Source organism: Lemur catta, chromosome 2, assembly GCF_020740605.2.
Source record: "Lemur catta isolate mLemCat1 chromosome 2, mLemCat1.pri, whole genome shotgun sequence".
Taxonomy (NCBI): Eukaryota; Metazoa; Chordata; class Mammalia; order Primates; family Lemuridae; genus Lemur; species Lemur catta.
Window position 1 is genome coordinate 74,258,450 of NC_059129.1, and position 14,706 is coordinate 74,273,155.

Consider the following 14,706-nt stretch of genomic DNA (forward strand, 5'->3'; position numbering starts at 1 on the left):
ATACAAGTTGACAGTCTAAAGACAGATAAGTAAAATAATAAACAGCAAAACAACATTTTGGGCCAGCATAGAGAAAGGAACCAGTGAATGTAACTAGAAATACTGGTAAAGACATGTAAGTATTTCAAATGTTTTTATTTTCAAATATTTATTTAACATTTATATTTACATTTAAACTACTGGTGTAAAAAAAGAAAATATTTATATTTACTGATATACATATACTTTTAATTTTTATTGTGAAAAAGTTCAAACATATACAAAAGTAGAAAGAATGAGAATGATTCTTCCTCCACCTCCCATTCCCCATGTACCCATCCATCAAATGCAACTATTAACACATGGAGGTCTTACTTTATCTTACCCCATCTACTTCCCTTTCTCCAATTGAATTATTTGAAAGCACCATAACATTTTATGGGGAAGGGATGTTTCTTTTTTCTATTTTTTTTTTTTTTTTTTGAGACAGAGTCTCACTCTGTTGCTTGGGCTAGAGTGCCATGGCATCAGCCTCGCTCACAGCAACCTCAAACTCCTGGGCTCAAGCGATCCTCCTGCCTCAGCCTCCCGAGTAGCTGGGACTACAGGCAGGCACCACCATGCCCGGCTAATTCTTTCTATATCTATTTTTAGCTGTCCATATAATTTCTTTCTACGGGGTCTCGCTCTTGCTCAGGCTGGTCTCGAACTCCTGAGCTCAAAGGATCCACCTGCCTCGGCCTCCCAGAGTGCTAGGATTACAGGCGTGAGCCACCGCCAGGCCCTCTTTTTTCTATTATTTAAAACATTTTTTTGTAGAGACAGGTCTCACTATACTGCCCAGGCTGGTCTCAAACTCCTGGGCTCTAGCCATCTTCCCACCTCAGCCTCCCAAAGGCTGGGATATGCCCAGCTAAAAGGCCTGAGCCACCACATCTGCCAGATGTTTCTTTGAATTAAAGCATGAAGGACGCAGAAACTGAATACACCGAGAAGGAATAAGTAGCCTCCAAGTGGAGGGGCTGGCTTGTACACCAGCAGAAGGGCAGGAAAGTGAAAGTCCAGACCAGTTTGGCTTGAGGGAAGACTTTTATGGGTATTCGTGGGAAATAAGTTTGAAAGGAGAGTTAAGCTAGAATGAGGGCAAGAATCATGCTTATCTGCTTGGTCCTTGTACGCCTTTAATCCCCATTGTGCCTGGGGGAGAATAGTGCTCAAAAACTGTGGAAAGAATAAATCAGGTGGTTGACACCTATAATCCTAGCACTCTGGGAGGTTGAAGTGGGAGGATTGCTTGAGGCCAGGAGTTCTGGGGACCACCCTGAGCAAGAGTAAGACCCTGTCTCTACTAAAAATAGAAAAATTAGCTGGACATGGTAGCGTGCCTGTAGTCCCAGGTACTCGCTACTTGGAAGCTGAGGCAGGAGGATCGCTTGAGCCCAGTTTGAGGTTGCAGTGAGCTATGATGATGCCACTGCACTTGTAGTCCAGGTGACAGAGCCCGCCCTGTTTCAAAAAGAATAAATCAGAGATGGTGGGGGCAGATGTTGGGGTTTAGAATGCTAGGGTCCTATACTTTATTCCAGAGGCTACTGAGTGATTAGTTTAATTGAATTAATTGGGGAGCTGTGGATTGTTACATGATTAAATGGTGTTTGTGGAAGATTAATTCATACAAAAACAAACATATGTTATAAGAATGTCAAGTTCTACACGAAGATCAGTTCTATAGACTATAGGGCCTCAGAAATAACCTGATCCAATGCAGCTCCCTCTCAGCTGAGCCTGAGGAAATCATGAACCTCACTGAATTTTTTTTTTTACTCTAAAAATAATGATAATAATTCCTGATTTTCAAAAACCTAGTTTATAGCCTCAACCTTAGGATAAAATAAAATATGAAAAATATTCTTAAAGTGTTATATATGTGTAGCCAACAGCAGTATTTCCACAAAATATTTTAATTGTAAGCTATGATTGCTTCTCATAATTTGATATCCCATTACCTCAAGGGAACCATGATAATATCTCCTCTTTGGTAGCCCCACAGCTATTCCCAAGAGAGGAAGCTTTCTGGTGTGTTTCCGGTGTGTCCTTGGCGTATTCTCGGCTCACAGAGTGGAATCAGGTTTCCCTGTGCTCTGCCAGCTTGGTGGCAAATTAAGGTTGCATAAGAGAGCAGGGTACGAAGTACATGTCTCAGGCTTTAGTTTGCATCCACTTAGTCTGTTACACATATTATGTGGAAGGTGCTGTGAGGTGGGTGGTGTGAGGGTAAATTGGGAAGAAGAGTTAAGTGCATCAGGAGAAGCTGAACAGAGGTAGGAAAGGGTATGGGACTAGCAGCCAAGGATTTAGCATTTAGACTGCCAAGAATTGTGAGCTGAGGTAGAAAGTGGGTTCTTGGAGTGACTATGAATGCAACAGGCCAACTGGGGATGCCTGGTTCCAAATGCCATGCAAGCCAGAATGATGAAGATTAGGCTCATGTCTTTATCCTGGAGCTACTGCAGGAGTCCCCAGCACTTTAGAATAGTGTTTGTCATACCTCATGCTATATCTTCATTACCTGGAGGCCAAGTTAAAGCACTGATTGCTGGGCCCTGGAGTTTCTGATTCTGCACATCTGGGTGAGACTCAATAATTTCCATTTTAAGAAATTTCAAAGTGATGTAGATTCTTTGAAACTACTGGTCCCTGTAGCACGCTTTGAGAACCATTGCCTGAATCTGATGACTGGTTTAACAAACCGTCTGAAATCAGACTCTGAAACCAAGTGATGCTGAGCTAGTGGCTCATGCCTGTAATCCCAGCACTCTGGGAGGCCAAGGCAGGAGGAATGCTGCTTAAGGTCAGGAGTTTGAGATCAGCCTGAGCAAGAATGAGACCCCGTCTCTACTAAAAATAGAAAAAGTTAGCTGGGCGTGGTGGTGCTCACCTGTAATGCCAGCTACTCGGGAGGCTGAGGCAGGAGGATCACTTGAGCCCAGGAGTTGGAGGTTGCAGTGATCAATCCACTACACTCTAACCAGGGTGACAAAGTGAGACTCTGTCTCAAAAAAAAAAAAAAAAAAAAAAAAATCAATTCAGAAATCATTTCCCAGTCATTTTGCCCATAAACAAACCTCCAGGTTAGTTTATGTGTAGATTGAATATGATAATTGAACAAGTGTATTTTTAGCTATGATAATGTCTTTGTAAATAAAGAATGCCACTACATACATAGATTGTAGGATAATTTCAAAGAATTCATACTTACAAAATGGAATATTAGACCGCTCTCCTAAATTGGACTACCTTTGGAAAGCAGGTGGTCAAATTCTGTGGTCTCCAGCAGAGCTCTTTGTGCAGCTAATCTTGCTGGTGCCTCCTTAATACCTAATCTGCTCTTTTTCCTGGCCCCCCAGTGTTGCTGTTTTCCCTCAGCTCTCCTGAATATACCCACTGGCCTACTGTTCTCTGGAAAACTTGTGGGAACAGAGCAGTTTGGGAACTGAACAGCAGGATCGGGGCAGGGCATGATGAATAAGCAGGCTTTCAACCAAAAAAGTCCATCGTTGTAAAAATTACTACCAAGCTTGCTCCAAATTCCAGAGGCACATAGCTCTAGGGACTCAGAAGGGCCAAGAAGCCCAGCATGGAAGCCCAGCATGGAAACCCAGCTCTGTTTGGCACACAATCTGCATCTCCCTATTTAACTTACGTGGATTTTTGGTTAAGTGCTTCCTCTTTGAGTGTCTATGCATTTTACTGAACCATTTGGCTATAAGTCCCCTGGTGGCACATAAGCAAATAATTTTAAATGCAGCTTTGTTGTATCATACACTTTCATTCAATTGTTCAGTCTCAGCCATTTGTCCACTAAACACTGAATCAATCAATGTTAAGAAACATACTTGACATTAGAACTACAAAAATGAGTAGATTATAGTTGCAGGCCACTAGGGCTTTCAGGGCACTGGAGGAGAGAGATAGGAAAGCCGGTAATTCCAGTAAAAATGTAAGTCTTGAAATAGAGGTATGTAAAATGACTGATGGAACAGGAAGTGCTCAGAGGAGTTCCCCAGAGGAGATGACAATGGACATGAGTCTTGGTTCATTCTTGAATTCTTGTAATCCAGGCTGAGGAAACAATATGTGCAAAAGCGAGGAGGTGAAAAAGCAAGTGGCTTACTCAGCATGGCTGCCTGGCAGGGTGTGGCGGAGGAGTGGCACCAGATGCGGCCAGAAAGGTAAGCAAGGACATCAAATAAAGCAATTGCACACATAACCAGATATACCAGCTTTCATCCTGGATAACATCATGTAGAATAGATAAAGTAGGAAAATACCTATGGAGTGTTTAGCATATTGCTTTTAACCTTAAAAGCAATTACCTTTATTTACAATAAAACAGAACAAGCATTCAGCTAAATGTGTATTAAAAAGGGCACTTTAAGAATCAAAAAAAGAAGCTCAATACTCTGTAGGAAGGTGGTAGATAGACAATTATCTTATTTTAGTCATACTGTTTGAATATTATGACTGCTATCAGAAAAAAGGTAAGACTCTTATCAAAAGGGGTTTGTTCCCATTGAACAAACAGTATAAATTTTCTACAAGTCTCTAGACCTTTTGTCCTCTTAGCAAGGGGACCATGCCTGATTTGGGACTGTTTTGTTGGATTATGAATGTTAAAAATTTCCTGTATTTTTCAAATTTGTATTTATAGTCTTGAATATCTAGAGACAGTGATGTTCTCATTGAGTCTTCCTTTTCTTTTACATTTTTAGTACAGTGTGTATTTAAATCACTTTTAATCAAAGCACAGTTCTTCTCTGACATGTGGTTATCAGATTTTTCTTACAACATTTAGAGTGATTTATATTTAGTACAAAAGAGAAAAGGAGAGGAGAAGCAGTCTGGGAGAGGAAAGAAGTTCTGGTGGTTGGTGAAGGCTTAGAGTGAAACCAGAACGTTTCATTCATGTTGACTGAATTAATATCAGACATTGATTAATCCCCACAATGTGCCAGGTGCTAGGCTTGGTGAAGAGAGAAGGATGAAAGTCTCCCATCCTCAGAGAGCTCGACACCTGGGGTAATGAGAAGTTATAATACAGTGTGATAAGTGATGTCACAGAAGTCATCTCCGAGTGTGACAGAAGTACAGAGAAGCAGCATCTAGTTCAACTTTAGGGATGGGTTGGGAGGCAAAAAGACATCCAAGAGAAGGTGTTGATACTTGACTTAGGTTGCCTTAAAAATGATTATTGAAAAATGTTGTTTTATGAAACATTTCAAACATTGAAAAGTATAGAAAATAATATGGCACCCATATAACTATCATCTATATTTAACAGATGGCAATATTTTCTTGAGTTAAGCCTTAAGGGTTAACTCAGTGGAAGACACCAGTAGAAGGATGTGTGTTTGTGTGTGTGTGTGTGTGTGTGTGTGTGTGCACCTGCACAAGTACGTGTATGTTTTCTAGTTTAGTGTCCAGCGCCAATTATTCTGGGACCCAGGCTCACGTAGCATGTGTCCCTTCATCTTTTTTTTAAATTAATTATTATTATTATTTTTTTTACTAAGGGGCTTTGTGTGTAAGAAAACAACAAAAAAAAGTTTTTAATGTTTTTATCTTTTTTTTTTTTAATGTGTTTCCCTCCCACCGTAGACCTGCCCCTGAGCTGCTCCTTCATCTTGAGACACAGGAGACCAAGGGCATTCCATGTGGGGTGTGGTTCCTTTACTGGGTCCCTGTGAGCCACTGGTTTTCGGGTCAGAAGGAAACAAGGTGTGGTATTACTATTTGGAGGGCCTAACGAGTTGGATCCTACACCCATGGCAAGCTCTTTTGCAATTAAATGCTATATATACACCCCTGATGTATGAACTTTAAAGTTTAGTAAACTTTTTGGATCTGTAACCACATTTGGCCATCATTCCAGTCCTCAGTGCATGCAAGACAAGTATGTGAGGTCTGGGATTTTTTTTGTGTTTTTTTTTTTTGAAACAGAGTCTCACTTTGTCACCGCAGCTAGAGTGCAGCGGCATGATCGTAGCTCACCATAACCTCCAGCTCCTGGGCTAAAGTGATCCTCCTGCCTCAGCCTCCCAAGTAGCTGGGACTCCCGGCAGGCGCCACCATGCCCAGCTAATTTTTTCTACTTTTAGTAGAAGAGATGGGGTCTCACTCTTGCTCAGGCAGGTCTCGAACTCCTGAGCTCAAGCAGTCCTCCCGCCTCGACCTCCCAGAGTGCTAGGATTACAGGTGTGAGCCACCACGCCGGGCCTGGGTCTGTTTTTATAATCAGGAGCCAGAGGCCCAGAGTGAGTAAAGTGGATAGGAATAAATGCTTTAAGAATATATGATCTTATCAAAAACGTTAATTTTTTTTATTAACAAGTAGGTAGTAGTTTCTGCGTATTAAAAACTCATCAGAAGCATTTTTCCCCTTATATTAATAAAATAAGTCATAATGGGCCGGGCACGGTGGCTCACGCCTGTAATCCTAGCACTCTGGGAGGCTGAGGCGGGCGGATTGTTTGAGCTCAGGAGTTCGAGACCAGCCTGAGCAAGAGCGAGACCCCGTCTCTACTAAAAATAGAAAGAAATTATATGGACAGCTAAAAATATGTGTAGAAAAACTAGCCGGGCATGGTGGCACATGCCTGTAGTCCCAGCTACTTGGGAGGCTGAGGCAGGAGGATTGCTTAAGCCCAGGAGTCCGAGGTTGCTGTGAGCTGGGCTGACGCCGTGGCACTCTAGCCTGGGCAACAGAGTGAGACTCTGTCTAAAAAAGAAAAAGTCATAATGGTGAAAAATTACATCACTTAATAGCTTACAAAGGGTTTGATATGCATTTTAAAAAGTGGACCTTCCAAAGCTGTGAGATATAATAATGCGTATTTCAGAGACTAGAAAACTGAGCATAACAGGGGTCTTGTGACTTGCCTACCAGGCACTAGCACTGAGTGGCAGCTCTCTGGCCTGGAAGTGTCACATTATTCTCACTATACCATGTTGACATTTTTTAACAATTGGTGTAAGATGCATATTCTCCAAGACAGATTAGAGGGAGGCTTGATTAATTGTGGCTCTACCTTTCTTCTTAGTTTTGGAGCTGTGAGACCTGTGCATTGTAAGTAAACGATGAGGTCTACTTGCCTCTGAGCAAGTTAGTTCCCACCCTGCTGCTGCTTGTAAGCGATGCACAATGAACTGAGTTTATGAGTAATTTTCTCACTCCTGGGGTGGCATCTCTTCAGTCCATTTTCCCCGTTGCTGTTCCTCTTCACTTTCTGGTCCTGCAGTTGTCAGTGCTCCTGTCAAACTTTGCAACATGTCCTCTAAATACCCCTCGCCAGCAGTTGGCCCAGGACATGCTGATCTTCAGGGCCCTGCCAGAAAAGGCTGCTGTCGCAGAGGAAAGTGTGGCTTCCTGGACTGCCTCCTGGCAAAGAGCTGTAGCTTGTCCAGCTTTGGGCCAGCCCCAAGGTCTAACGGTTCCAGGAGAGGTGCTGAAAGGCTGTGACAAATGCCTGCCCTGGCAGATGGAACAAACGCTGGCTAGCTGGAGAGTGCAGTGTAATAGCAGCTGTCCTGAGAAGGGACTTCTGGCTGTTCCTGTGCCCTGAAATGACATCTGCAGCTGCACTGACCCACTTGGTGGGTGAGGCCTTCACAAGCACCAGCATCTTTGGGGATCTTTACTTCCAATGAATTGGCAGTTACCACCACTGTGCCTCGGAGAGAATCTGAGAGGGACCCAAAAGAATTAGCCAAAAATCTTTCTTGAGAGGCAGCCTGGTAGAGAAGCCTGGGTGTAGGAGGCTATAGAGTCGGGTTCAAGGCTTAGCTCTGATGTTGGGATGTTCTTGGGTGCTACAGAAAACTCTGACTCGGTCTGGCTTAAATAAAATGGAAAATTTATTATTTTTCACAAGCAGAAGTAGGGTTAGCTCCAGACCCTGTTTGATCAGTGGCTCAGTGATGTCATTAAGGACTCAGGGTTCTTTCTGTCTCCCCGTTACTGCCATCCTCAGTGTTGGTATCATCCTAACACCAATGCTGCTGGCTCTTCCTCATAGTTCCGAGATGATTTCCACAAAGGCTGCCGGCGGCAATCTGAGCTGCAGGCTTCCCTTGCAAAAATAAGCAGCAGGCAGAAAGCTCTCCCAAACATGGACTATAAATCCTTTGTTACAGTCTGATCAGCCCAACTTAGGCCTCCAGCCTACCACTCCTGGACCAGTAACAGTCACCAGGGAATGTTGTGCTGATGGGCTCAGACCTGCTCTATCCAATATAGAAGGTACTAGACACATGTGGCTACTGAGCACTTGAAATGTGGCTAGTCTGAATTAAGATATATTGTAAGTGTAAAATACCCAGCAGAGTCCAAACACTTCATACACACATGTAAAATATCTTTTAATGTTTTTTATACTCATTACATGTTGAAATTATAACATTTTGGATATATTGGGTTAAATAAAATGTATTATTAAAACTAATTTTAAGGCCGGGTGCGGTGGCTCATGTCTGTAATCCTAGCACTCTGGGAGGCCGAGGCGGGCGGATTGCTTGAGGTCAGGAGTTCGAGACCAGCCTGAGCGAGACCTCGTCTCTACTAAAAATAGAAAGAAATTATCTGGCCAACTAAAAATATATATAGAAAAAAATTAGCTGGGCATGGTGGCGCATGCCTGTAGTCCCAGCTACTGGGGAGGCTGAGGCAGGAGGATCACTTGAGCCCAGGAGTTTGAGGTTGCTGTGAGCTAGGCTGACGCCACGGCACTCACTCTAGCCTGGGCAACAGAGGGAGACTCTGTCTCAAAAAAAAAAAGAAAATTTAAAATGACATATGTGACTTGCTTTCTATTTCTGCTGGGTCTACTTGTAGAACTGGAGAGGAACAGATTCCTGAACAAAAATCATGTTTTTTTTTTTTTGTTTTTTGTTTTTAAGGCAGAAGTCTTCTCTTTTGGAAATAATCAATGCATCATATTTCTTTACAGATATTTAACAGTGAGGGTAGATGAAGGGCAAACAATGAGAGGCTATACATTCACTGAGGACTATTTATGTAAAAATGTGCTGTGCTAAGGGTTGTGGGGAAAAGAAATTGCTGACTGAGTAGAGGAGATAAGATATGTAGGCATGTGAGTGGTGTGGATAAAGGCTGTAGGATTTCAGACATTGGGTAGATTCTGTCTTGTGTGACAATGGAAGGCCAGTTTGATCTGGGCCTTGAAGGTAGGTGGGGTTTCAATAAAAGAAGTCGAGTGCAGAGGGGTGGGTTGGGAGGCCTTCCAGGAGGGAAAAGCACAGAGAAAGTGCTGAGGCAGGACAGTATAGACTGGGGTTTTAGTGTAGCTGAAGCTGAGGGCTCAAGAGAAAGAAGACTGGGTTATACCTCTAAAGGCTTTACACCACTAGGGGGAATTGCTTGAGGCCAGGAGTTTGAGACTAGCCTGGGTGATACAGCAAGACCCTGTCTTTAAAAAAATAAAAATGACAATTATACCCAGACCACAGAAGAAAAATCTGTCTTTATTCTGAGATGGCTGATGGGAACATTTATTAGAGGTACGGGCAGCAGTAAAACACATCATTGAGTACTTTAGCAGAAAAAGCTTACTTAAGCCGGGTCACGTCTTTCCTATTGCCCTTAGGAAGACTTCACAGGTCAAGTCAGCGTAAGTGAGTGCCTGGGATCATGAACTCTTGTAGTAGACAGCCTGGGTTCTAAACCCACCTGTGCAATTTATTAGTGGTGAGATTTTGGGCAATTTATTTAACCTCTTTTTGCCTCAGTTTCCCTATCTATAAAATGGGAATGATAACAATAATACCTACTTCGTAGGGTTGTCATGAGGACTAAATGAGTTAATATCTGTAAGGTTTTGGGAACACACAGTGTCTGTACATATATTTTTTATTTTTTTTGAGACAGAGTCTCACTCTGTTGCCCAGGCTAGAGTGCCGTGGTGTCAGCCTAGCTCACAGCAACCTCAAACTCCTGGGCTCAAGTGATCTTCCTGCCTCAGCCTCCTGAGTAGCTGGGACTACAGGCATGCGCCACCATGCCCGGCTAATTTTTTATATATATTTTTAGTTGTCCAGCTAATTTCTTTCTATTTTTTTAATAGAGACAGAGTCTTGCTCTTGCTCAGGCTGGTCTCGAACTCCTGAGCTCGAGCAATCTACCCGCCTCGGCCTCCCAAGTGCTAGGATTATAGACGTGAGCCACCTCGCCGGGCCCTGTACATATAGTATGTGCTATAAGAGCTTGCTAAAAAAGTTGGTCTGTTATTACTGACTACACATAGCTAGACAGCTAGGAAGCCACAGTCAGAAAAAAATCTATTTTTTCAAAATCTGTATTTATATGTAAGTAGTAACTGTATGTGTATAAAGATAATACACAGAGAGAATCCTGCGGGAAGAAACACCGTTGTTAGGTTAGTCTGGCACAGTGAGGCTAGTTCTACAGCCCCTGCAGCACTTGCTAACCCTGCTTTGCTGATGTCGACAGAAATTGTTGCCTGCATTTACAAATAAATCTCCAAGCGTTTAGCAAAAGTGGAGCAAAATACACTAACTAGGTCTAAGTATTCTTAACAAATAGAGTATTTTTCAAAAATGCAGTATTGAATTGGGCTTTCTTTTCTTTTTAAATTGCTTCTCCTCCTGCCACCTTCTCTCCCTCCTTCCCTTTTACTGGGAGAACGTAAAGAGTAAAAAATGTTTTCTGAATTTAGATACATTGCTAGAGTTTCCCAGGGTAACTGTATATACTAGTACCGTACTATGCCTGGAACAGATTTTCTTCTGTAGTTCGAGTGTAATCATTATTATTATTATTAATTAATTTATTTATTTTTAGAGACAGGGTCTTGCTATACCACTCAGGCTGGTTTCCAACACCTGGCTTCAAGCAGGCCTCCTGCCTCATGCTCTTGAATATCTGGGACTACAGGCTCAGTGGCCCCAGACTACTGGGTGTAGTTATTATAATAATAGCATCCTTTTCCCTCTCATAAGTCTAGGTTTGGATGGGAAACCACATGGTCATCTCATGTACAGGAAAAAGAGAGGCAAAGACGGACTTGTGTGTATTAGTGCATCAGGAATTGGAAGCGTTAGTGTATGGGTGTTAGTGTATCCCCCAGGGCCTGGAATATGAGTCAAGGCAGATTTAGAGGGACAACTTGTGAATTTGGATGGCATCCTGGGCTGAAGGGCCGGCAGGAAGCTGTCCTGGGCAGGCAGAAGGGTGGCCGAGACAGGAGGGGCGAGGGATGCGGGCCAGCAGGGGTCTGAGAGCGAGCAGCCCTCCCTTCCTTCCCCAGCAGAACACGTGCTCGGGAGCTGAGCCTGGTGCAACCCACAGAGCTGCGCGTGGCTGCGCTGGGAGCGGCCCGGGAAACTGCCCGGCCCTGGGGCCCTGGGGACAAAGGTGGGGCCTCCCGGAGCCGGTCTGCCCCTGCCTGGACTTCTTTTCATCCCACGCACCAGCAAACACACCAACGACAAAAATCCTGGGCACTCAACACATTGTACTGATTTTCTAATGTTGGCTGCAGCCACTGTATTCCTCGAGAGCAACTGAGTCCCACACGAGAAACCCCAGGCTCAACAGATTCTGACTTAGACGAATTTTCAGAAGCGATCTCCTAACCACCAGGCTTGGGGCCAGCTTCTTCCCCGAATCCCCGTTCCTGCCAGAAAGCGCAGATTCGTGTCCGCTGAGGCCAAGCCGGCCGACCTTTCTCCAGTCATCGCAAAGCCCTTCGCCCCGGCCTGGAAGCAAAGCCTTGCGATGTGGAGCCTCGTGCTTTCCTTTCAGGATAGTTCTGTGGTGAGTTAAGAAGACGTGTGTAGGGACCTATCAGGCGCCACCCCGGCCGGGGCATGAGTCGATCTGGGGTCTCCACCTGCCGTTTGTTGCCCAGGAGGGGACCCTGGCCCGTGGGAATGAGGCCCCGCACCTTTGCTTTTAGGTCCCACTGCTCCTGTGGATTTTGCCAAATTATAATTATGTTGCAACCTTAGATGCTAAAAAGCAAGAATCGAGGGTTAAGAAAGTCGCTTTGTGCTCAGCGTCCCTGCTGCCCCCAGCGGCCGGCAGCCCCCGGCGCGGGCGGGTGTGGACGCGGCGGGTGTGGACGCGGCTTCCGAGGCCCCGCTGTGACTTTCCATTGTTCGCCGGGTCAGCGCCCGCCGCCCGGCCGAGCTGAGTCATTCCACATTCCTTTCATTGTGTTTGCTCTCTGCGATCGCGCGGAGATGGTTTCTCTAACAGTCATCTTCTTTCGTTAAACCAAAAAAATCTAGTCTTTGATAGTTCTGATTCACGAGTCAGCTAAAATATGAGTCAAACTCAAGTTTCCTGAGAGTTATAAATATTTGCTCTACCCCACCCTGCTGGGTAAAGTTTACAGTTAATGTTTCGCCACCAAGTGGCTCAAATCAGGAGGATTTCTCTGGTGTCCAGGGTAAAACGATCTGCGCCCTGCGTGGTTTTTAGGGCAACGAAACTACCGTGTAGCCCATGCTTCTGAAGAAAGAAGTGGGGTGGGGGTGTGTGCGAGAGTGCTTGCTTTAAAAATCAGTTCTTTAAAAAGCATTTTAGACACATAAAATCCATAAGGTGAAAATTATGGACATTTACACTGGGATAAGGCAGTGGAGAAAGTAGCAGGACTGAATGACATTCTCCAGGCATGTCGAGGTTTTTTTTTTTTTTTTTGGCAAGTAAATATGGGTCATTTGGCATGGCCTGTGGGCTGACATGAATATCAACAAGGGCTACTTTGTGGGCCACTTTGTAGGCCACAGAAGCCACTTTACTGTCCAGCCTGCAGTGTAAAGTTTGAGGGTGATAAGGGGGGGAGCACTCCAACCTGGCCCTCCAATGTCAGAGACCCTGGGTTTGGGGTTCCAAAGTTGGAGGAACAGTTCTGGGGCTGCCCCTGAGTTTTTGTAATTTTTCTTAATAATACATTTTTTCTTACCCAATGCAATTTGCAGATTTCATACAGGCACTATCAAAATAACAATGACATTCTTCACAGAAATGGAAAAAATAAAATCCTAAAATTTATATGGAACAGCAAAGACTCAAATAACCAAAGTAATCCTGAGCAAAAAGAACAAAGCTGGGGGTATTACACTACCTGACTTCGAAATATACTACAAAGTGATAGTAACCAAAACAGATACATGGACCAATGGAATAGAATAGAGCACTCAGAAATAAATGCGCATATTTACAACCAACTGATTTTCAACAAAGATGCCAAGAACAGACATTGGATAAAGGACACCCTAATGCTGGGAAAACTGGATATCCATGTGCGGAAGAATAATGCTAGACTCCTATCTCCCACCATATGCAAAAATCAATTAAAAATGTATTAAAAACATCAATGTAAGACCTGAAGCCATAAAGCTACCAGAATAAAACGTAGGGGAAATACTTCTGGACCTTGGTCCAAGCAGAGATTTTACAGGTGAGACTACAAAAGCACAGGCAACAAAAACAAAAATAGACAAATGGGACTACATCAAACTAAAAAGCTTCTGCACAGAAAAGGAAATAATAGAGTGAAGAGGCTTCCGGCCTCTTCCTATTTAATTTAAATATAAACATTTTGCTTTTTTTTTTTTTGATAGAGAGTGTTACTCTGTTGCCCTGGGGAGAGTGCAATGGCGTCATCATAGCTCACAACAACTTCAAATTCCTGGGCTCAATTGATCCTCCTGTCTCAGCCTTCTGAGTAGCTGGGACTACAGGCACACGCCATGATACTCAGCTAATTTTTCTGTTTTTAGTAGAGATGGGGTCTCACTCTTGCTCAGGCTGATCTCGAAGCCCTGAGCTCAAGGGATCCTCCTGCCTCGGCCTCCCAGAGTGCTAGGATTACAGGCGTGAGCCACTGTGTTCGAGCTTTTTTGCTTTCTCGAATGATTTGCCAGTTTATATATATCACCCTCCTCTTGTGGGCAAGAATTTTCATATTCCCATATCCTTTGCTATCCAATTTCTTTCTTTCTTTTTACTTATTTGTTTTGGAGGATGCATGATTCCTGGAGGTACTATAATACCAGGTCAATGTTTGGAGTGGACAGGGCAAGCTCGCATTCCAACTCCCTGCTCTAAAAATCCACTCTATATATTATCCTTGGATAGAGGAAATATCAAATATTACACTGATACGAACAGATACTATACTTGATCTTAGCCAAAAGGCTGAGAAGAAGTAGTAGTATCAAGCTTTCTAATTAAAAAAAAATCTTTTTTTTTGAGACAGTGTCTACTTCTGTCACCTGGGGTGGAGTGCAGTGGCATCATCAGAGCTCACTGGAGTGCAGTGGCGCAATCATAGCTCACCACAGCCTCAAACTCCTGGGCTCAAGCAATCCTGCCTCAGCCTCCTGAGTGGCTGGGATTGCAGGTGGGTACCACCACGCCTGGCTTACATTCAATTTTGACACATCTCTTCACTATTTCCTCATCTACTTTAGTTTTTATTCACTTGACAGTCTCAGATAATCCTGATTCAATCCATTCCACCCTTGTCCTCTTTCCCAATCTCCTCAGACTCACAGTGGAAGAACTGAAACTCAGGGAAGACTTAAGACAGTGCATGCCAAGCCTGCCTTCACCTCTGGCCAGTCTAAACCTGGAGAGAAACTCACTACTGTCTCTCATCAGCCTCCATTCTACTGAAT

The 14,706-nt window shown here is 43.8% G+C and overlaps 1 non-coding gene across 1 annotated transcript; it reads right to left on the reverse strand.

The window, feature by feature from the left end:
- Window positions 1-14,045: 14,045 nt before the first annotated feature.
- On the reverse strand, window positions 14,046-14,236 carry LOC123633581. The gene has a single exon (XR_006733628.1). It is a non-coding gene; the product is annotated as a U2 spliceosomal RNA (small nuclear RNA).
- Between the last annotated feature and the right edge of the window lie 470 nt (window positions 14,237-14,706).